Source organism: Orcinus orca, chromosome 19 (genome assembly GCF_937001465.1).
Source record: "Orcinus orca chromosome 19, mOrcOrc1.1, whole genome shotgun sequence".
Lineage (NCBI taxonomy): Eukaryota > Metazoa > Chordata > Mammalia > Artiodactyla > Delphinidae > Orcinus > Orcinus orca.
The window spans coordinates 5,543,109-5,566,630 of NC_064577.1; the positions used below are offsets into that span (position 1 = coordinate 5,543,109).

General features: G+C 37.4%; 1 pseudogene; it reads left to right on the forward strand.

Moving 5' to 3' along the window:
• The first annotated feature begins 5,390 nt into the window (after nucleotides 1-5,390).
• On the forward strand, nucleotides 5,391-6,160 carry LOC117200282 (40S ribosomal protein S3a-like; annotated as a pseudogene).
• Nucleotides 6,161-23,522: the final 17,362 nt, after the last annotated feature.

The window sequence follows — 23,522 nt, forward strand, 5'->3', positions numbered from 1 at the left end:
GCACTGGTTAACCGAGCGATTCTGCGAGATTGGCAGCCGCACCCCAGCAATCAGGAGCCACGCTGTGCCTCTGGCCCCGCCCCTAGCCCAAATCCTCTTTCCTTCCCCTTAGCCACTGCCTGCTGGCCAACGCCACTTACCCTATGCAACCTTACAGGGCCGGGCCTTCAACGTCAGCACTATGGCTCTCTCTTCTGTCGCTTTCTCTCCTTCACTGCGCAGTCTGCGAACAGCACTTTCTACACTTCTCGCCCGCAAGCTAGCTCATGTTGAGGGCAGCAGATTCCACTGGCGATTCCAGTGGCTCTGGGAGCCATCTGTTGGTTTTGCATCTCCTAGAATCTATTGGCTTTTTTTTTTTTTCTTTCTAAATCCTTTTCCGGGTAACCAGAGGGGAAGCTCAATTCCCTTAACCCTGAGACCACTAAAGGGGCAATACAAAAAGAGGAAATAAATACATTTTTAAAAATACAAGAGCTTCGCAATCCAGTAGATCATTTTGTATTCTGGATTCATTTTGCTTTGTATTCATATGCTAATCTCTTCCTTTCCACGAAGGGATTATAGGATTCCACAATGGGGTATCTGTGTAATTTTCTAAAAGAGCACAAAGGGTTTAAATCATTGTTTCTTTGTAGTTGGAGGCAAGGGAGAGTGGGAGGAATGAAAATCTAAAATCTACACTGAAGTAGGTTTTTTTGTTTTGTTTTGTTTTGTTTTAACGCTGCAGGTGAGGTCAACTGTGGAACTAAGAAGGGTTTTAGATTGTGAAGAGTTTCAAGAGAGAAAGAGGGTGAAAGAGCACTTTAAAAGTTAAGTTAAAAAATTTTTTTTGCATATATGGAAAATATTGGAATTTAAAGAAATACTCGGTTGCATTTTCTAATATTGATTTAACTTATCCTGCATTATCACATCACAGCCTGATTTTTAAATGTTTAGTCAGGTCAGTGGTTACTCAGGAAGGAAGAAAACGGTTGTGATGGGGGCACAGGGGTGCACTCTGATAATATTTTATTTCTTGACCTAGTTGGTGATTACACATATATTTGCTGTATAATTATTTCTTAAACTGAATATGTATGTATGTATAATACATTTTTCTCAATGTATGTTATACACTGGATTTTTTTAAATTTACCATAAAATATATAAGATTTACTATTTTACTCCTTTTTAAGTATGCAGTCCGGTGTCAGTAAGCACACTCACACTGTTACGCAACCATCACCACTGTCCATCTCCAGAACTGTTCATCATCAGAAAATGAAACTCTGTACCCATTAAACAATAACTCCCTGTTCCTTCCTCCCCCCCATGCCCTGGTAACCGTTATTTTATTTTGTATCTCTATGATACCTCATATAAGTGGAATCATACAGTATTTGTCCTTTTGTGTCTGGCTTATTTCACTTAGCGAGCGTAATGTCTTCAAGGTTCATCCATGCTGTGGTATGTATCAATATCAGAATTTCCTTCCTTTTTAAGGCTGAATAATATTCCATTGTATGCATATGCCACATTTTGTTTTTCCATTCATTCAGCAATGGACATGTGGATTGCTTCCTCAGTGTATATTTTACAATTTTTAAAAGTGGCTTGAATTCCTACAGCAGGACAATGTTAAAGGAACAAGAAGCTTAAAAGAAAAAGTTTGTGCTTTGAAATCAATGAATATCAGCACAAAAGCATAATTAAAAGGTAAAAATCTTTTTCCAAGAGCAAATGTCACTGAATTCAGACAACCATGTCCAGACTTGACTTGTTCTTTATAGTGAGGATTTGCGTTGCCTTGCGGAATTTTAAAGAAAGACCCCTTTGGGTGGTGGGGGAGTAAATTTACCCCATTTTGAGAGCTAAAACCCTAATAATAACACGTTGTGACAGATAAGTCCTTGCTGTTGAATAGTATTGCACCACTTTCCCATCTATTAAAGAAATAAAAGTGTTTATGGAATTTAGGATTATATTGATAGGGCTTTATATTCTTTTGCTGACTTGGGACGTTTGGTTGAAAATCAAGAATCCCTGAGTCATAACTTCTCTTTCTACATTTTCCACATTATAGTTGCAGGCAAACCAAAAGCACTCACTCCAAGTTTCTGACTTTTCAAACCTTGGCCTGCCTTAGTTTCTTCACACACAGTCATATGAAGTTTAGGAAACTAAGCCTTGCTCTCAGATGCTCTAGTTACTATGAATGTCGCTGTAGTAGTATGTAGTAGTATGGAGAAAGACTTGTGATATAATGTAGGGAAAAAATGCAGACTATCAAATTATATGTACAGTAAGATCATAATCTTATAAAAACATGAATCTTTATTTACTTATTTATTTATTTTGGCCGCGCCGCGCGGCTTGTGGGAATAACTATGGAACGACAACAGTAGAATGTGTACCTTTTCTTCCTCCTGATTTTTCTCAAATAGTTTTATGTAAAACATATTTTGAGATTTGCCATGTATTTGAAAATAATAATGCCATAATACCAACCCCCTTGAAAAGAGAATAATTGGGGGACTTCCCTGGTGGTCCAGTGGCTAAGACTGTGCTCTCAATGCAGGGGCTCTGGGGTCAATCCCTGGTCAGGGAACTAGATTCCACATGCTACAACTAAGAGTTTGCATGCCGCAACTAAAGATCCCACGTGCTGCAACTAAGACCCAGCACAGCCAAATAAATAATTAAATTTAAAAAAAAGAGAATAATTGGGTCTACTTATTTCAAGCATTTTTATATTTTAAATGAAGCCTGCATTAAGGAAAAAAACACAACAAGAAAATATAGCGTAAGTCTGGAGAAATTATGGGTGCTATTTTTTTTCTTTTCTCTGTTCTCCAAATGTTCTGTTATGTAGTTACTACTTTTCATAATAACATTATTTATTTTTTTATTTTTTGCAGTACGCGGGCCTCTCACTGTTGTAGACTCTCTCGTTGCGGAGCACAGGCTCCGGACGCGCAGGCTCAGCGGCCATGGCTCACGGGCCCAGCCGCTCCGCGGCATGTGGGTTCTTCCTGGACCAGGGCACGAACCCGTGTCCCCTGCATTGGCAGGCGGACTCTCAACCACTGCACCACCAGGGAAGCCCCATAATAACATTATTTTTAAAAATTAAAATAATAAAAAATTGAATCTGCACAATCCTTAAAACTCATTTTACACCATATTTTACCTACAGTCAATGTACAAAGTTGTAATGGAGAGACAGGAGGTTCCCATATAAGGTAGGCTAATGTTTTAACTATCACTGTAATCATAATACCTAATCTTTATGGAGCATTTATGATGTGTCAGGAACTGTACCAACTATTTTATCTTTGTTTTCATTTGCAATTCTTTGAGATAGATATTAAGCCCATTCTACAGATGAGGAATTTGAGACCTGAAGAAGTTAAGAGACTTGCTTATAATTTAAAAGCCACCAAGTTTATGGTGGGGCCTGAAGTAGATTCCAGGTCAGCTGTATAGAAAGAATTTCTAACACTGTCAAAGTGTGATGTACATTTCTAAAATTTTAGTAAACCTCTAAAAAACATTCAAGCTGTATCATAACCACCATGAAGGTGGTATCTGGTTACCAACAGAGGCATATGTACTATGCAGCTAATGAAGGTTCAGGGCCACTCAATGCACAGGCCCCTCCAAGCCCTGGAGGGGCCCTAGAAATGGTCTCTTGAAAGAGAGAGATATTTTTTCACTGTTTTGTAAAAAATTTTTTTAAGTAACATATTTTTGTAATTTTTCCTTAATGAGGGCCTCCCTGCAAAACCTGGATTCACCCCTGTTAATAGTCATTTTTTTTTTTTTTAATTTTTTTTTTTAATTTTTTTTTTTTTTTAATTTTTTTTTTTTTTAATAGTCATTTTTAACAGTCATTTGGGAATCTGACTCAGAAGTGTTGTAACTTCAATAGGTCCTTTAAAAGGTTCTGGTCATTTTATAACACAGAAAAATGTTATGCTATAACTCAAGGGCAAAGAGCAAAATAAACTATGTGTATACATTATGATTGCATATAAGATATGAATTAAAGGATTGTGAGGGAACTTGAAAATGAAAGCAATAAAATCTTTTTATTCATTTGTTCATTTGCAAATATTTATTAGGTACTTTTTATGTACCAGATCTTATGCTTTTTGTTATTTGGGGTTTTTAAAAAATCTGTTTCTCTTATTGATAGAGTTTTAGAACTTGGGTGAATACATTTGCAACACTGTCTTAATTATCAGATGAAAGTCACTTTTCACACACCTGTACTCTTACACTTTGTCTACTTTGACAGCTTAAGAGATACAGAGATAGTTAATTCTCTGGACCTCAGTTTTCTCCTCTCTAAAATATGGAGAATGGGCAAAGTAGCCTCCAAATTTCTTTCTATTCTAACATTCCTTAATCACTATCACTGCTCTTTCTTTCCATATTACTCCTTTATTTCATTATAATAGACTCTACAGCAGCAGAAGTGTAACTGATAAAAATCTAGCTTTTCAACTGTAACAGTTGACTATAACTTTAGAAATTATAATCAGAAACAGAATTATGTAGTTTTATATAAATGGAAATTGGCTCCCTGATGATAGTTCCAGTTTCAAACGAGGCAAATCATTGGTAACATCCACTGTTTTATTTTGGCAGGGAAAGAATTTTATTCATGTATATTTCCTTTAGCTCTTAATATTTTTGTCTTGAGACACTATCTTCAAAAAACTTTCAAAGGAATTGAATGGAGGTATGGGTAAATTAGGTTAGTCTTTTAATAACAAATATGATGTCTTTTCTAAATATGAAAGTTTTTTAAATGACATTTTTCCTTTATGAAAAGCATTATGGGAACAAGTTTGAGGGAGAAACTATAGCAGAGTGGTATGAGTATAAATTTTGTAGTCAGACAGAACTGGGATGGAATCTCTATTCTGAAACTGCTTAGCTTTGTGACCCTGTGTGAGCAAATTATTTAACCTCTCTAAGCCTTAGTTTACTTATCTGAAAAATAGAAGTAATATTAGTGCCTAACTCACAAGGTATAGTGAAAGTCAAATTAGATAATGTAAATAAAGTTGTTCGGTATAGTGTTTATAACATTAGTAAGTGGTACTAGGTATTAAATATTAGTGATACTAAATTATTAAATATTAATACATAAAATTTCAGATATAATATTTCATTAAGGAAACTGAGTTTCAGAAAAATCAATTAGCAAGTTAACCAAGAATAGAATATTTTCCCAATTTTTAAAAAAATAAGCAAATAATATGTTTATGTATGACTGATTCACTTTGTTATAAAGCAGAAACTAACACGCTATTGTAAAGCAATTATACCCCAATAAAGATGTTTAAAAAAAAAAAAAAAAAGCAAATAGCCCTTTTGGCCCTCTGAGCAGCACCATGGCAGTGGGCAAGAACAAGTGCTTATGAAAAGTGGCAAAAAGTTTGCCAAGAAGAAAGTGGTTAATCCATTCTCTATGAAAGATTGGTATGATGTGAAAGTACCAGCTATGTTCAGTATATGAAACATTGGAAAAACACTAGTCAGGAAAACTCAAGGAATCAAAATTGCATCTGATGGCCTCAAGGGTCATGTTTTTAAAGTGAGCCTTGCTCATCTGCAGAATAATGAAGGTGCATTTAGAAAATCCAAGCTAATTACTGAGGATGTTCAGGGCAAAAACTGCCTGACCAACTCCCATGGCATGGATTGTACCTGTGATAAACTGTGCTCCAGAATGGTCAAAAAATGGCAGGCCATGATCGAATCTCATGCTGATGTCAAGACTACCAATGGTTATTTGCTTCATCTAATTCTGTGCTGATTTTACTAAAAAACACAATAGTCAGAAATCCAGAAGATGTTGGGAATCATGACCCGAGAGGTGCAGACAAATAACTTAAAAAAAGTGGTCAATAAATTGATTCCAGACAGCACTGGGAAAGACATAGAAAAGGCTTTGCCAGTCTTTTTATCCTCTATCTGATGTCTTTGTTAGACAAGTAAAAATCCTAAGAAGCAAAAATTTGAATTGGGTAAACTAATGGAGTTTCATGGTGAAGGTAGTAGTTTTGGAAAAGCTGCTGGGGATGAGTTGAATGCTAGAGTTGAATGAGCTTATGGATATGAGCCACCAATCCAAGAATCTCTTTATAATTCAGACATTTAATGGTGACAATAAAAAGTCTTATTTGTGATGTTTAAAAAAAATAGAATAGGCAAATGCTGTCAACTAAAATCAATAGTGCATTCAGTAGCAGTCCTCTCTGAGTAGCAGGTTCAAAGTTGACTTTCACTTTCTTCTTTTTTGCGTCTCTATTTTTTCATTGTACATTTAACATTTATACTTTTTGTTTAAAAAAAGTATTTTAAAAAAATGAATGAATTTAACATCTAACTCTCCTGTGAACATTAATCCAAAAAAAAAAAGACCAACAGAATCAGTATGCCATTTGGGATTCCTTTCTGAGTCTTCAGTAGACAAAATGAATTTATGTATGAATGAATCAATAAATATTTAGTTGTCAGTGTGTATAATACTCAGTTTGTTGGAGTCCATAGTTAGATGCATCTAGAAGTTAGATAAAATGTCACTCCCTGGGAATAAAACTAGTAAGACTCAACATAAACTGGATGAAATTAACCACTACTAGGGAATCTAGTCAGTGTGATTAGAATGCCTAAGAAGCTATTAAAATAAATAGTGTAACCATGGAAACTACTGTTATAGTTTTTATTCAATTTTATTTCCCTCCTTATTGTCTTTTAGTGTTTTTAAATTAGTATTTCAAAAGTTATATGATTGCTGTTGTGTTAGTTATTATTGCTGTGTAACAATTTACCCCAAACCTTACTGCTTAAAACAACAAACATTTACTATCTCACAGCCTCTGAGGGTTAGGAATCCAGGTGCTGCATACCTGGGTGCCTCTGGCGAGCATCTGCTTCCAAGCTCACTCATGTGGTTGATGGTGGGACTCAGTTCCTGGTGAGATGTTGGAGTGAAGACCTCAGTTCCTCACTGGTCATTAGCCAGAGGCCTGTCTATAGGGCAGCCCACAACGTGGCAATTGTCTTTCCTCAGAGTGAGCAATAGAACAAGAGGGAGCTCTCAAGATGAAGCCACAGTCTTTTTGTAACCTAATCTCAGAAGTGAAATCCCATCATTTCTGCTACATTCTATTCGTTAAAAGTGAATACACACCTACACACAAGGGGAGGGGAATCACAGGAGGGTATGAATACTATACTTTCATTAGAGGGATCATTGAAGGTTATCTCAGAGCCTGCCTACTGCAGGTATAAAACCATTTATTAAACTTCTGCTTGCTCATATGTCATCACCTAGCTACATTCTGAATATAATCCCATATTATATATGACTTGTTTATAAGGAGAGTACACTAATCAACACACATAAGTTCATCATCATTTATTAAATTAATAAATATTTTTAAACACTTGAATTTTGTCACTTGCCAGCCTTGTGAGTGTGGCTAGTGTGATTCAGTCTTCCTAACGCTGATAAGTATATGAACCTAAACTTGTGACCAGGCCCAGGATTGTAGTCTTGCCTTGAGAGGGCCCACCTGAACTACCACAAGGCCTCCTTATGCAATAGGAATGGCAATATAAAACACCTACATGGCTAGTCAGGTTAACTTAACTTGGGTTAAGTTACTTGGCTGTAAGCAAACTTGGATGTAAGAAACATTTCTCCTAACACAGCATCAAATTCTACAGTGACAGCTCTATTAAAACATACACCTATTTACCTCAAGAACTGGGTAACTTAATATCTCAGTCTAATATCTACTTTCAGCTTACAGAAAGATAATCTGATACACACTCTCAAAATCCTTAGTTACATCTTTTCACATAATTTAATATTTACTCTTTTACTGTATAAGGTAATAGTCACAGGTTCCAGTGTTTGGGATATGGATGTATCTTTTTGAGGGCCATCATTCAGCCCACGACAGGGCCGTTGTCTGCAAAGAATTTTTAAATAATAGTAAAATTGGCTAAATGTCAGTCCACTTTTTATTATCACCCTATGCAGGCAATTTTAAACAGAGTCAATGATAAAATACTCCCCATGGGGGCAGACCACTTGCAACACCTTCCCCCGCTCTCAGTGTGCCCATACTGAATATTCCAATATGAGCTATTCAGCCTGGCTTAACTTTTCACAGTCAATTTGGTGTTTCATCGATAGCCAGGCACATCCCCTAATCTTGGTATGACTGACCCCTCATCCTTCAGGAATCAAGTAAATGTCACTTACCCAAGGAAAATTTCCCTAAAGACCCTTTCTAAACCCAAAGTGCCATACCACCCCTCCCACTTATTTCCTGGATCTGTTTGTTTCTTTCATAGCACTTGCCACACTTTGCAGTTATTTTATTTGTAGGTTAATTTTTCCCCATCTCCTTTGCTTGTTTGTAAGGTGCAAGTCTTGTCTATCTTGTTCTCTGAGTTATCCCCAGAACCTAGCACAGGGCCTTGCACATGGTAGATGTTCAAAACACGTGTATTTTCATTGCATTCTCAGCTTGTGTGCTACCAGTGAAGCACATTGGCTCAACATTGAACAAACTTGTCTTTCTTCATCTCATGTCCATTACCCAAAAAGAAATAGCCACTTGTTGTTTAGGACTGGTGACACAGAGAACCATTTATCTCCATAATTCAGAAACACCTTCAATTTCATGGATCTTAGTAGAATTGTTTCTCCTGATCCAAACTCCAACTCGGACATGACCATGAATGTTTTATCCTGAAAATTCACAGAGATATTGTAAGGCCTCATCACAAAATAAAATATAAGTATGGCATTAACATTGTGAAGGGGGACCTATACATTTTGCCAGGCATCACACTAGAAATGACACGAGTCTAGTCTGTACCTTAAACTTAGCAAGTTCCAAAGATAAATCATCAATTTCCTCTCCTAACCATATGCTCCTCTTAACTTCCTTCAGCATTTCTTTTAGTGGCACAACTATTCACCTGGCTAGTTCTCCATGCTCAGTCTTCAGCTCTCCTTTCTTCTCCCTTTACTCTGTCTTCCTAGGAGATCTCACCCATCTCCAAGTCTAAAATATTATCCCAGGACTTCCCTGGTGGCGCAGTGGTTGAGAATCCACCTGCCAATGCAGGGGATATGGGTTCAATCCCTGGTCCGGGGGGATCCCACATGCCGCAGAGCAGCTAAGCCCATGTGCCACAGCTGCTGAGCCTGCACGCCTAGAGCCCATGCTCCGCAACGGGAGAGGCCCCTGCTCATTGCAGCTGGAGAAGGCCGGCACACAGCAACAAAGACCCAACACAGCCAAAAATAAATAATTAGTAAATAAATAAATTTATAAAATAATAAATAAATAAATAAATAAAATATCATCCCTACAGTGTTATTTCTAATATATGTCCTCAGTCCTCTCCTCTGAGCTCCAGACTCTCAATTGCCTACTTGTTCTATCTTAGATACATCGCAGGCATTTCAGATTTATCATACCCAAAAGCAAAACTGGTTTTTCTTCTAACCTCTTTCTGTCTGATCTTCTCAGTCTGCAATGACACTACTATTCACCAGTGGCTTAATCCAGAAACCTGGGAGTCTTCTTGGACTCCCCTCTTTCTCTCATCCCCCACAATTATTTCATTCACAAGTCCTATCAGCTATACCCACAAATATATGCAAATTGTGATGACTTCTTTACATCTCCACTACCTCCTAGTCTAAGCTATTGGTCTCTACTTTCATGGCATTCCTTGCCAAACTCATTTCATATCACCCTCTCCTCAACCATTGTGTTACAACCATTCACTGTATCTTTCAGTTCTCTGTACAAGTCAAGCCTTAGCACATTCTGTTTCTTCTGCTGTAATGCTTCTCCCCGGCTCTTTCCAAAGCATGTTGCTTCTCATTTTAAAACTTAATGTGTCACTTCAAAGACTCTTTTCCTCCCTGCCCTATGTAGTAAGTAGATCTCTCCACTTCTACTCTTTTTTTTAAAGATCGAAGTATAGTTAATTTACAATGTTGTGTTAGTTTCTGGTGTACAGAAAAAGTGATTCTTTTTCATATTCTTTTTCATTATGGTTTATTACAAGATATTGAATATAGTTCCCTGTGCTATACAATAGGGCCTTGTTTATTTTATATACAGTAATTTGTATCTGCTAATCCTGAAGTCCTAATTTATCCCTTCCCCCCCTTCCCTCTTTGGTAACGATAAGTTTGTTTTCTAAGTCTGTGAGTCTGTTTCTGTTTTGTAAGTAAGTTCATTTGTGTCACATTTTAGATTCCACATATAAGTGATGTCATAGGATATTTGTCTTTCTCTGTCTGACTCACTTCACTTAGTATGATAATCTCTAGGTCTATCCATGTTGCTGCAAATGGCATTATTTCATTCTTTTTTATGACTAATATTCCATTGTATATATATGCCACATCTTCTTTATCCATTCATCTGTCAATGGACATTTAGGTTGCTTCTGTGTCTTGGCTATTGTAAATAGTGCTGCTATGAACACTGGGGTGCGTGTATCTTGTTGAATTAGAGTTTTCTCCAGATATATGCCCAGGAGTAGGATTGCAGCATCATATGGCAACTCTATTTTTAGTTTTTTAAGGAAACTCCATACTGTTTTCCAAAGTGGCTGCACCAATTTACATTCCATTTAGCAGTGTAGGAGGGTTCCCTTTTCTCCACACCCTCCCCAGCATTTATTTGTAGACTTCTTAATGATGGCCATTATAACTGGTGTGAAGTGGTACCTCATTGTAGGTTTGATTTGCATTTCTCTAATAATTAGTGATGTTGAGCATCTTTCCATGTGACTATTGGCCATCTGTATGTCTTCTTTGGAGAAATGTCTGTTTAAGTCTTCTGCCCATTTGTTGATTGGGTTGTTTGTTTGTTTTTGTTTTTTTATTGAGTCACATGAGCTGTTTATATATTTTGGAAGTTAAGCCCTTGTCGGTCACATCATTTGCCAATATTTTCTTCCAGTCCATAGGTTGTCTTTTCATTTTGTTTATGGTTTCCTTTGCTCTGCAAAAGCTTATAAGTTTGATTAGGTCCCATTTGTTTATTTTAACTTTTATTTCTATTGCCTTGGGAGACTGACCTAAGAAAACATTGGTACAGTTAATGTCAGAGAATGGTTTGTCTATGTTCTCTTCTAGGAGTTTTTTGTTTGTTTGTGTTTTTTTGAATAAATTTATTTATTTTTGGCTGCATTGGGTCTTCATTGCTGTGCTCAGGCTTTCTCTAGTTGCAGCGAGTGGGGGCTACTCTTTGTTGAGGTGTGCGGGGTTCTCATTGTGGTGGCTTCTCGTTGTGGAGCTCAGGCTCTAGGCACGCAGGCTTCAGTAGTGTAGCACGTGGACTCGGTAGTTGTGGCTCGTGGGCTCTGGAGTGCAGGCTCAGTAGTCGTGGCACACGGGCTTAGTTGCTCTGAGACATGTGGGATCTTCCCAGACCAGGGCTCGAACCCGTGTCGCCTGCACTGGCAGGCAGATTCTTAACCACTGCGCCACCAGGGAAGCCCTCTTCTAGGAGTTTTATGGTATCCTGTCTTATATGTAAGTCTTTAAGCCATTTTGAATTTATTTCTGTGTGTGGTGTGAGTCTGTGTTCTAATTTCATTGTTTTACATGCAGCTGTCCAGTTTTCCCAACACCACTTGCTGAAGAGACTGTCTTTTCTCCATTGTATATTCTTGTCTCCTTTGTCGAAGATTAATTGACTGTAGGTGTGTGGGTTTATTTCTGGGCTCTCTATTCTGTTCCATTGATCCATATGTTTGTTTTTGTGCCAATACCACACTGTTTGATTACTGTAGCTTTGTAGTATTGTCTGAAGTCTGGGAGGGTTATGCCTCCAGCTTTGTTCTTTGTTCCTCAGGATTGCTTTGGCAATTGTGGGCCTTTTATGGTTCCATGTAAATTTTAGGATTATTTATTCTAGTTCTGTGAAAAATGTCATGGGTAGTTTGATAGGGATGCATTAAATCTATAGATTGCTTTGGGTAGTATGGCCATTTTAACATATTAATTCTTCCAATCCAAGAGCGTAAAATGTCTTTCCATTTCTTTGAATCATCTTCAATCTTCTTTATCAACGTTTTATAATTCTCAGCATATAAGTCTTTCACCTCTTTGGTCAGGTTTATTCCTAAGGTTTTTGTGTGTGTGTTTTTTTAAATGCGATTTTAAAAGAGATTTTTTTTTCTGATATTTCCTTCTTAGTATAAAGAAATGCAGCCAATTTGTGTATGTTAATCTTGTATCCTCCTACCTTGATGTATTTGCTTATCAGTTCTAGTAGTCTTTGTGTGGAGTCTTCAGGGTTTTCTATATATAGTATCATGTCATCTGCATATAATGACAATTTTACCTCTTCTCTTTCAATTTGGATACCTTTTATTTCTTTTTCTTGTCTGATTGCTGTGGCTAGGACTTCTAATACTATGTTGAGTAGAAAAGATGAGAATGGGCATCCCTGTTCCAGATGTTAGTGGGAAAGCTTCCACCTTTCTGCTGTTGAGTATTATGTTGGCTGCAGGTTTGTCACAACATAGCTTTTATTATGTTGAGATATGTACCCTCTATACCCACTTTGGTAAGAGTTTTTATCATGAATGGATGTTGAATTTTATCAAACGCTTTTTCTGCATCTGTTGAGATGATCATGTAGTTTTTGTCTTTTCTTTTGTTGATGTGGTGTATGACATTGATTGATTTGCATATGTTGAACCATCCTTGTGATCCTGGGATGAATCCAACTTGATCGTGGTGTATGATCATTTTTATGTGTTGTTGGATCCAGTTTGCTAATATTTTTTAAACTTATTTTTTATTGAAGTATAGTTGATTTACGTTATGTTAATTTCTGCTGTACAGCAAAGTGACTCAGTTATACACATATATACATTCTTTTTTATATTCTTTTCCATTGTGATTTATCCCAGGATATTGAATATAGTTCCCTGTGCTATACAGTAGGACCTTGTTGTTTTTCCATTCTATATGTAATAGTTTGCATTTACTAACTCCTAACTTCCAGTCCATCCCTCCCCAAAACCCCCTCTACCTTGGCGGTTTGCTAATATTTTGCTCAAAAGGGAAAAATTCTTATTCCTCCATTTCATGTCCATTACTGAAAAAAAAGTCACTTGTCTGAGACCAGTGATATAGAGAGCTATTTATCTCCACAGTGCTGAAACAGCTGCAGTGTCATGGATCTTAATATAGACAATATTTTTTCCCACGATTAGGGAAATTTAATATTGAATCTTATAGGAATTTCAAAAAGAAATTGAATCATAAAATACAGGAAAGATTAACGGTAGGAAGGGATAGAACCTGGAAAATTTGGCCCTGAGGCAGTAAAATATTTTCTTTAAGCTTCTGGAATAACAATACAGATGTTTCTTTTTTGCATACTTCCAAGTCATCTCACAAAGATAGACAACATCTGCTGCCTATGCTGGCCAGAAGTACAAAAGTTGTTTATTAAGGCATGATTCACCCACCCAGAGGCCTTCATTTCCATGAAGAGGAGAAGCAAACTAATTTCAGATAAGCCGGGCATAGTAATTTGACCTAACAGGAAAATGGGTCCACAGTTAACACTCCCTTGCATCTTACACCACACGACAGTGTCCAAAGCAGTGTCGCTTCTTGGCTACACTTCAGAACTGCTTTGCATACCTGGGCTTCCCAACATCCAGACATCATTTGTTACGCCTCAAGCAGACAGTCTTTAGGCTAGCTTGAAAGTACTCAAAGCTATAATAGCATTCAAACAACAACAAAAAGTCCTCAGATTTCCTTAGTTTCTATCTTTGAACAGTTCAAAGAACTTCCACATTTATTTTTTTCTGGTTCTTTCCCTGTCATGGTATGACGTAAGAAGATCTAAGATTAGAGAACCTGAAGTTCAAATAGTTTGTTCAAAGCCACAATGAAATTACATATCACAGTCAGACTCCATTCTCCCAGCTCTCTCTAGACCATGTAGTTTCCCAAGGGGTTTGAGACCCTTTATGAAAAATTTCAAAACTACATATAATTATGAGTCTTGAGCATTTTTTCTAACCTTCTTAACATAGAGAAAAAAATATTACTTTGCCGTTTTTAAATAAAAATGGCTTTGTGAGGACAGGCTTCTAAATTTCCTCATTCTAAATTCACATAGAAAAGATCAAAGGCATAAAAATAGAGGAAAAACCTTCCATATGCCAGAAACTTGGAGGGATGTCTTCTAGTTAAAATGTAAAAGGGCTCAATTAGGAGGAAGGGTCAGTTCAATATTCCACTTTTGTAAAATATATTATCACCCCAGTAGAATTCCATGAGCATCCCCTTACTCAAGGTCGAAGGCTAGATGAAGGCAGACGAGGAGCTAGTCAGGGCACACACTCAGACCCACTTCAATCTCTGACAGAGCCCTCTGCCATTCCTACTTAAATATTAACCAAAGCTGGACACATACAGACCTCTCTATGTTAAGATGAGCAAACGGAAAAAACCCATAGGACTATGAAAATATGCTGAGGCTCAAAGGATGAGGTTTCCTTGAAAAATCGGAACAAAGGTGGGTGATATAGAGAGCAGAGTCAGAAGATCCAATCAACAAAAATGTAAGCATTTATGTTCCCTAATGATGTATCCCCAGTACCTAAATTAGTGCCTAGCATAGAATAGTTGTTGAATAAATTGACTGAGTACATTAGGAATCTCAGAAGGCGGAAACAGAATAGGAATAGAAGCAATAATTAAATAATTTTCCTAATACTTAAGCCTGCTGGCAAAATGAATGAAAAGAAATCAACACCTAGACTAGCCAGGTGACATTTTTTAATATTTCTGGGATAAAGCAAAAAGCCTTCGAGAATCCAGGCAGGGGAGTGGGAGGGAACAGATTATCTCCAAAGGAACTAAACTCAAACTGGCCTCAGAATTCAGCACTCTAAGACACAAGTCAATAAAGTATATCCTGCAGAATTCTGAGAGTAAATATTTATAATTTAAGAATTCTACACTCAGCAAAGTTGTCATGAAGTTGTGAAGGCCTCATAAATAAGTACTGAGATACAAAGGGCTCAAAAGTGACACTACACAGGTTATCTGCCCTGAAAGAAAAAACTTCTCAAACATGTACTGCTGAATGAGAAGTCAAGAATAGGGAAGAAGGGACTTCCCTGGCGGTCCAGTGGCTGAGACTCCATGCTTCCATTGGAGGGGGAGAGGGTTCGATTCCCTGGTCAGGGAACTAGGATCTTATACGCTGTGTGGCGCAGCCAAAAAACAAGAGTGAGGAAGAAGAAAGTCAGACCACAAAAAATTTATGCATAAAAGAATTTTATTTAATTGTCTAAAATAACTCTCATAAGAGAAAATACATAATGTAGAAAAAGAAATTTTTCTTTCCAAGAGGGATAATCAAGGTAGAAAAGGCCAAATTCCACGAACAAAAACCAAGCTGAGAGGATGTGGGGAGTGGGAGGTAAAGAATGAGGAGAAATAGTGTGCTACAGCAAAGGAAACCATAAACAAGACAAAGACAACCCTCAAAATGGGACAAAATATTTGTAAATGAATCAATGAACAAAGGATTAATCTCCAAAATATACAAACAGCTCATGCAGCTCAACGTCAAAAAAACAAACAACCCAATCAAAAAATGGGCGGAAGACCTAAATAGACATTTCTCCAAATAAGACATACAGATGGCCAAGAGGCACATGAAAAGATGCTCAACATCACAATTATTAGAGAAATGCAAATCAAAACTACAGTGAGGTATCACCTCACACCAGTTAGAATGGGCATCATCAAAAAATCTACAAACAATAAATGCTGGAGAGGGTGTGGAGAAAAGGGAACCCTCTTGCACTGTTGGTGGGAATGAAAATTGATACAGCCACTATGGAGAACAGTATGGAGGTTCCTTAAAAAACTAAAAATAGAATTACCATATGACCCAGCAATCCCACTACTGGGCATATACCCAGAGTAAACCATAATTCAAAAAGACACATGCACCCCAATATTCATTGCAGCACTATTTACAATAGCCAGGTCATGGGAGCAACCTAAATGCCCATCAACAGATGAATGGATAAAGAAGATGTGGTACATATATGCAATGGAATATTACTCAGCCATAAAAAGGAATGAAATTGGGTCATTTGCAGAGACATGGATGGACCTAGAGACTGTCATACAGAATGAAGTAAGCCAGAAAGAGAAAAACAAATGTCGTATATTAACACATATATGTGGAATCTAGAAAAATGGTACAGATGAACCGGTTTGCAAGGCAGAAACAGAGACACAGATGTAGAGAACAAACAAATGGATACCAAGGGGGGAAGGGGAGGTGGGGTGAATTGGGAGATTGGGATTGACATAATATGTATAAAGTAGATAACTAATGAGAACCTGCTGTGTAGCACAGGGAACTGCACTTCGCTGTACAGTAGAAACTAACACAACATTGTAAAACAACTATACCCCAATTAAAAAAGAAAGAAATAGTGTGCTAAACACACCATCTTGCACAAGAGAAATGAAGAGATATTATTTCATTGTGATATTGAAAATAAGGTGTTTTTCTTTAATCCAAAGGTGAGCATTTTTAGAATAAAAACAGGATGTATACCTTCCAAAGCATGACACAGGATTTGAAAAGCAAAGAATACATAGTTCATATAGTAAGAGACAAGAAAAAGAGAAAATCGTTTCAGAATATGAAAAGAATTAAGAAAATAAAATGACAGAAAGAGTCTGAAACATCAGAGCATCTAAGCAATCCATTCTTTACCAAAGCAGTGTGTGAGAAACAATATTTCATTCATTCATCGATTATTTCAATAATCTTATGGAATATCATAAAGCCATTAAAATTAGGTTAGTAGAGGATAGTGAAATATTATATAGAAAATATAATAAAAAGTCAAAAAGCAGAATCAAAATTATTTCTATAGTAATTCCAATTTGATTTAAGACATGGAAATGTACCGGCAGTCATAATGGTTGAGATGATAGACTTTAGAATTGGATATAGATTTGTATCTCAAATCTACCATTTACTAACTAATGACCTCAGGCAAACAAATGAATACTCTCAGCCTCAATTTGCTCATCTGTAAAGTAAGAATGATAGTATCTTCTTATAGAACTATTGAAAGGATTATAAGAGAAAAACTGTATAAAAAGGAAATCAAGATATCTGGCATACACAGTAAATGATAACTTATATATGTGTGTGTATTATTTATATATAATATATATGTATATATACACATAGAATATATATTATACATACATATTACATATACATATTATATATGCAAATATACATATGTGACATGTGTATATATGCATTGTGTATAATATATACAATATAGATGTGTGCCTATGCACACATACACATAGAAATAGAGCCAAGAAAAACTATACAGAAGGTTTTTTTGTTTTTTGTCTTTTTGCGGTACGCAAGCCTCTTACTGTTGTGACCTCTCGCGTTGCGGAGCACAGGCTCCGGACGCGCAGGCTCAGCGGCCATGGCTCACGGGCCCAGCCGCTTCGCAGCATGTGGGATCTTCCCGGACTGGGGCACGAACCCGTGTCCCCTGCATCGGCAGGCGGACTCTCAACCACTGCACCACCAGGCAAGCGCCTATACAGAAGTTTTAACAACGGTTATCTCTAAAACTAACACAACTTTGTAAATCAACTATACTTCAATTAAAAACAACTATGGTGGGACTTCCCCGGTGGCACAGTGGTTAAGAATTGCCAATGCAGGGGACACGGGTTCGAGCTCTGGTCCGGGAAGATCCCACATGCCGCGGAGCAACTAAGCCTGTGTGCCACAACTACTGAGCCTGCGCTCTGGAGCACGCGAGCCGCAACTGCTGAGCCCACGTGCCACAACTACTGAAGTCCGCGCGCCTAGAGCCCGTGCCCTGCAACAAGAGAAGCCACCGCAATGAGAAGCCCGCACACCGCAACGAAGAGTAGCCCCCACTCGCCACAAGTAGAGAAAGCCCGCGCGCAGCAATTAAGACCCAATGCAGCCAAAAATAAATAAATAAATTAATTAATTAATTAAAAAAAAAACAACTATGGTTATCTCTAGGTGGTGGAATTTTGAGTGATATTTTTTGTTTGTTTCTTTATACTTTTTGTTTCTCCCTCATGTTTTTCTGCATTTTCCAAAATTTCTGCAAAGAATATGCTTGCTTTTACAATTATTAAAAAGATTAATTAAAATTAAAATACATAGTAAAATTTTGTAGGATAGCAATACAGATAGAAAAATATAACAGTCCAAAAGCAATATCCATTCTTAGATACCTAAAAGGCACAAAATTATCTATAAGTACAGCAGTGTCTTTCATATAGCTTGGGTTCAGTTTTAGCAAAACAAAACAAATGTCTTTTCCTCTGAATGGTGAATGCCTTGGAGGTACTCCAGAATAATATTGAATTATTCACATTGAATGGTTAATGCCTGGAGTTACTCCAAAATAATATGAAATCAAACCTTATTTCAGTAATAACTTTTAAGCCTAAAATCCTACAAATTGAATCAGTCCTAGTACATGTATCTGTTCCAGAAACCAGTCTCCAAATTTAGAGAGTCTAGGTCTGGCACTAGGAGATTGGATGTTTTAGACAAACGCTCCTTGATGCTGAGGGTAGAGGTTGTGGGGAGTACAGGATGATGAAACCAAACACCAATCTTTTAAATATTGTTAGTAACATCCATTTCCACCTCAGCTATCTTTTACCAGAGTAGTATGCGATAAACAACACTTCATTCATTCATTTATTCTTTCAGTTAATATTTATTTAGGAGCCTATTATGCATGCAGCACTGTGCTAGGCACTGGGTTTACAGTGGAGAACAAAACAGGTGAGGTTTCTGCTTGCATAGGGCTGAGAGCCTAGTGGAGAAGATAGACAAATACATACACTAATAGACATGCAGTTGCAAATTGTGATGAGTGCTATGGAGGAAAGTTCAGAATGTTTTGAAAGAGAACTGGGGGAAGGGATATTTTAGGGTAGGAGAAGGGAGTGGTCAGACATGACCTCTCTAAGTAAGTGACATTTCAGTCAAAAGATGAGTAAGAGTTAGGGGAAGAATGGTGAAGAGTATTCTAGGAAGGAAAAGTGGCATATGCAAATGCCATGAGGCAGAAAAAAGCTTGAAGCCTTAGGAGTAATTGCAAGACCACTGCAGTCTCCTATGGAAAAGCATGTCTAGGCTCCACTTTTCCTCATCCCAGTGAGAACAGAGCACAATGCAATGAGACAACGCACAGGTGGCAGCAGCACAGGTCTTAATCACATCTGTCACTTAGCTGTTTAACCTGATGTCTGGGCCTTTTTTCAGCACCTTTGAAATGAGAATTACGGAGTTCCTTCTTGAACCTCTTGTGAAATTTCATTATATTTCATCTGTAAAATACTTGCCCTTTTTATGATGTTACATAATCATATGTGTAATGTAATAATTGACAAAATGTGGCACTTTTACTATTAAAATGCACATTCTGAGGAAAAAGAGTAGGCGCTACCCGCCGGTTTAGGAAAGTGAAAAGAGAGAACTATATTCACTCATTTGCAATTGTCATTTAATTCCAGAAGGCTAATTATGATCATGAGCTAGGTCATCTATTTTTGTGAAAGTAAACTGTTATTTGCAAGAAGATGGTCTATTTGAAGCTTTCTCAAGGGGAATCCAGTGACTTAGCCTCAGAGCTTCATTGTGAAGTCTCTAAATCAACATGTGTTTCACTCAAATATACTCCTGCTTTGAACCATGTGGTACTTAGATAAGTGTCAGAGTCAAACTGACAATAATATATCCAGAGTCTCACCCCCACCCCAACCCTGCACTGGTCCTAAGTCCCTTGCTGGGCACAATGCTGAACTCTTGCATGCAATAGTTTTTAGTTAAGCCCTGCTATAACAACCCTATGAGACACAGTCAATTCTCATTATTTTTGGTAGTTATATTCTATAAAGTGGCCACAAGCACTGAATTAATGACTATCAAACCATTGCTCCTAAGGGAAACACAAGGTTAAGTTCCTACAAACTTCTGGTTATAATATTTTTATCAACTGATCAATACATAACCTTGCTTTATGTGTGTTTCTGTTTAAAGACACCATATTTATTATATATTGTCGATTCCTTAACGTTGAACTCATGGCCAACAGCCTTATAACTCATGCCCGAATGAAGCTTATCTAATGTTTATTTTCTCCATCTCTTCTTCATGGCAGTCTTCTTGCACCTAGGAACAATAGACAACACTTTAGCAATAAGCTTGGGGGACATATTAAGTAGTAAAATCACCAACAGAAAGTGCAAAAATGCAAAAAATGTGGCATTAAATAGACCACTTTCTATGGTTATGTCTACATGTGGTGCCCTGGAACTGCGGCAGCCATCCTGCAGCCATGAGGAGATAAGCCCGAGGACAAAAGCCAACACACTGAAGAGCAGAAAGTTAGGAAAAAAAACCCAAAACCCTACATCCTTGATAACGTTATTTGCTGCTAAATTAACCATCCTAGTAACTATTCTATCTCTTTCCTATTAGGTGAGATAATACATTTTCCTTATTTAAATAATTTGAGCTGGAGTTTTCTGTTGCCTGTAATCAAAAGCAGCCTAATTGAGAAAGTCTGCCAAGAGAACTTTTTAGCTCACTGATTTTCAAAGACAGATATAGTTCTCCTAAGAGGAATTGCCCTCTGCCTAGTAGACAAACTAACATGTACCCTATTTCCACAAATTTGGATGGAATTTGAGCTCATGGAAGAAGATAGTGAAATGATCACTTATTTAGCTCACACATGAAGCTTAACATGATGTTTCTAGAAATTTAATGGTTTTTCTTTTTAATAATAAGATACTCACGTGAAAAATATTCCTCCAAATATTCCCCCCTCACCCAGAAGACCTCTTTCATATATCATTAATTAGAATTACATTACATGCTCATGCCTAAGCCATAATTGGCTTAGATCAATAAAAATTCACATCCTGCAGACAGGAAGGACCCAGATGTCCATATCTTAATAAAACTGGGGTTCTGTTAGAAAACAAGAATGGGAAAAGGGACAACAGTTGGGTAGGCAACGAACAGGGTCTACCACACTGCTAAATAGCTATTATTTGATGTTATCATACCCATTAGCTAATACTAATATCCTATACCCATGATAGATGTCATTGATAATGGAGCTCTGTAATGAGTCACTTCTTCAACATTATAGGTTTACTTTGTGGGGGTGGGGGCGGCAAGAATAATACAAATAACTCCTCCCCACCCCCAATCCATTTGGGTAAAAATTGCCAACATGATGAGCCATTATCCAGAAATACTTCAGAGTGTAGTTCCTACAAACATGGATATTTTCCTATGTGACCCCAATACAACCATCAAAACTGATATGTGACCGCCACCTAATACTCAGAATCTATTCCATTTTCAGCCATTGTTCCAATAATGTCCTTTGTAGGTATACAATTCAATCCAAGATCTTATGTTGTGTAATTGTGACCTTCAATCTGGAATAGTAGTTCCTCAATCTTCCTTGACTTTCAATACCTTACACTTCTGAAGACTACAGACCAATTATTTTGTAGAATATCCCTCAATTTGGGTTACTCTCATGTTTCCTAATGATTAGATTCAGGTAATGCATTTTTGACAGAATTATCACAAAAGTGATACTGTGTTTTTCTCATTGCATCCTATCAGGTGGTACACAATTTCAGTTTGTCCCATTGCTGCTGATGATAACTTTGATCACTTGGTTAATGTGATATTTGCCAGGTTTCTCCATTCCAAAGTTACTCTTTTTCACTGTGTAACTAAGTATTTTGTAAGGAGGTATTTTGAGACTATGTAAATATCCTGTTCCTCATCAAATTTTCACCCAGTAACTTTAGTATCCACAATGTTTCTTGGTTTAATTAACTATTACTACAGGTTGCCAAATGGTGATTTTCTAATTCCAGTATTCTTTCTACATGTATTAGTGTTCGAGTGTAAAGAAAATCTTTCTAGTCTTCCCATTGGTTTTCATGTATTTATCAGTGTAGACTTATGCATTGCTGTTTATATAATCCATTACTATCCTCATGTATTTTGATACCCAAATTGTCCCAGATTTAGCCCCCTTGAGGTGGCTTCTGTATCCTTTTGATGTACCCTCATGATTCTTTGAATACGACCTTATTTTTTGTGTACAAAAAGATGTTCCAAGCTTATCTTGTGCTTTCCATATTCCAGATAGTTTGGAATAAGCTATTTCTCCCAGTATCCCTGATATCGTTTAACAGAGAGTACTATTTAGCAACCAAGATATGGCACTTGTGTACTCATTGCTATTGGATTGTTGCTGCTCTAAGGCCCTCTAAGCTAATGGATATCTATATCTATATCTATATGTAAATATAAATTATGTACACATATATGTCGTATACAATGTATAATATTGTGTACCTATATATGTATTATATGTATATGCATGTGTACATTTATTTATTTATTTTTGGCTGTGTTGGGTCTTTGTTTCTGTGCGAGGGCTTTCTCTAGTTGTGGCAAGTGGGGGCCACTCTTCATCACGGTGCACGGGCCTCTCACTATCGCGGCCTCTCTTGTTGCGGAGCGCAGGCTCAGTAGTTGTGGCTCACGGAGCCAGCCGCTCCGCGGCATGTGGGATCTTCCCATACCAGGGCTCGAACACGTGTCCCCTGCATTAGCAGGCAGATTCTCAACCACTGCGCCACCAGGGAAGCCCTGCATGTGTACGTTTATATCTATATTTGTTTTTATGTCTCTCTCTGTATTTTAAACCATGAGTTCACACCGATAAGTTCAATTCTAATATAACATTAGAAGGCCTTTCTAGTTTTCTCCCCTTCCATATTTGTAATTCCCATAGTAAAATATCCTCAATATTTACTCATTGAGTCAATTCCCCCCATATTCTCCAAAGTGACTAATTGCCCAAATTCATGATGCTCCCTCCTCAGGCAAACATTCTCTTCTTCCCACTCATACATCAACAACCTGCACCCAGTTGCCACTGCTCTTCACCCCCCTTCCTCGTGGACACCTATCTTGCTTGCACCCCCCATAATGGCTTTTGGATTGAATATTCAGAAGGAGAGGAAGTCAGAAGGGCAGGAAGGCAGGCAAGAAGGCAGTTGGGAAAGCAGGCAAGCCATATATTTACCTTTTAAGAGACGGTACTCTAACCCAAAGGAGAACTATAAGAGTGAGAAATGTTGGACGTTGGGTCAGGCCAGTGGAGATTATATTTTGGAGGAAGCAGACCTTCACTACAATCTTTAAATAATAGGGTAAATATCAATACTTAGAGGTTAATGTGAATTAGGCTTTTTCCTTCTAAATATTTATGTTCATAATTTTTAAGTTAAAATAAATCACATCTCTTAAGTTAGAGCCTTG